This window comes from Lepidothrix coronata, unplaced genomic scaffold (assembly GCF_001604755.1).
Source record: "Lepidothrix coronata isolate B3197 unplaced genomic scaffold, Lepidothrix_coronata-1.0 Scaffold179, whole genome shotgun sequence".
NCBI classification, from domain to species: Eukaryota; Metazoa; Chordata; class Aves; order Passeriformes; family Pipridae; genus Lepidothrix; species Lepidothrix coronata.
The window spans coordinates 508,121-509,919 of NW_016690359.1; positions in this window are offsets into that span (position 1 = coordinate 508,121).

Consider the following 1,799-nt stretch of genomic DNA (forward strand, 5'->3'; position numbering starts at 1 on the left):
AGACACAAAGCACATAAAATATGCCCAGCTCAGCTCAGAACTTTCCCGGCAGGGTTTGTAAATTGGATGGAAGTTGGACAGTGGGGCACGAGGAGCACAAATTGAGGGGTTAATTCCAGATGTTCAGGCCCTTGGAGAAGCAGGTCCTCCACAGAAATCTGGTTCCCCCAGAGCATCCCTGGTGATCTCAGGGAGGGCAGAGCGACAGAGCAGAGAGATGATGGCCCACACGTGCAGCTCCAGAACATTCAGACCTGTGCAGGTTAAAGCCAGTGCTCTGAATTCCAGCTGAAGGCAACAAATCCTGCAGTGCATTCCTCCAGGATTAGTATCACGTGCCAGCTTAAAATCCGGGAGGAAATTAGGAACTGGAATTGCCCAAGCCAAAGCACGTTGGAATTTTTGGGAGTCTGACACTTCCACTGGATTCTGAATCAGGTCTGGAGTCACAAAAATCCCATGATGGTTTGGGTTGGAAGGGACCTTAAAGATCCTCTTGTTCCAGCCACGGACAGAGAATATTCCAGTAATCCATCACCTCTGCATTTACCCTGATATTCCAAATTCAACCCAAATCTATGAGAAAAGAGGATGAAGACATCTATTCCTCCTCACACAATCCCGAGATTCAGACACATCTCTGGAAAAACATAAGGTGAAGAATCTGATCTTATAATTTCCAGCCCCTAAATTGATACACAGGTCTAAAAATGCTCCAATACAGACTCCAGACAAGGCTGTAATTCCCTTCCCAACCCCTCCCCTCTCTCTGCCCCGATGTAAGACTCTAAATGTTAAAACAAACTCTATGGTTTTTATTTAAAGATTTCCCACTTTGCTTTTTCCCACCGAATTATATCAGACTCTACAATCACATCCAGAGGTGTTTGGTTTTGCAGGGTTTGTGATATTCACCCCTATCTTTATCCCACAGGTAAGATTATGCAGGATCAAGCTCTTTGCCCACCAGCCCATGGAATTAATTGTACACATTTCCACAGACAGTGATTTCCTGGAAGTCTCAAAACAGCCCAGAATCCAAGTTCACTTCTACGAGGCTTTGTCAAAACACACTGTGCAGCCTTGAAACCAAGAGACAATTTTTTACATTGAATAACGGTGTAATTTCAGGTTAAATAAATCAAGTGTTATCGTATTTTGAAACCTGCTAGGATTTTCACCTCCAGACCAAGAATTGCAGCACATTATGTGAAAGAGAAATTCCTCCTGGAAAATAAAGTGGTGCCTGAATCCAAGGTCTGTAGGAAGATTAAACAGTTAAAGAGGGAGACCTCGAGATACACCAATAACAAGGGTAATGTATTTTCTGACAGAAGACTGCAATATCAGAACCAAAATCCTTGTCAGGAGCAAAGTGCACCCCTGGCAAAGCAGTTCCAGGCTGATTTTTTTTTTATTACCTACTACCTGTACTATCACAGCGCCGATAGAAAACGACTTTATTAAGAACCACGAGGTTTTATTCCCGTGGCTGGCGGAGCCCAGCACAAGCCACACGTGGAAAGCTCCACGCCAGGCTCGTGTTTAAGGGCAGGAAGGCTGACAAACACCTTCTCCTCCTCCTGAATCCCACTGATATTTGATTCCATCCAACATCCTCGTCCCTCAGCCCCCTCCCCGCTTCCTCAACATCCCCCAGCTTCAGGATCGCCTCCCCCTCCCTCAGCCTCTCCCCTCCCGCCAGGATCACCCCCCCTCTCCCCTCAGGACCATATCCCTCCTTCCTCAGCCTCTCTCCTCCCGCCAGGATCACCCCCCCTCTCCCCTCAGGACCATAT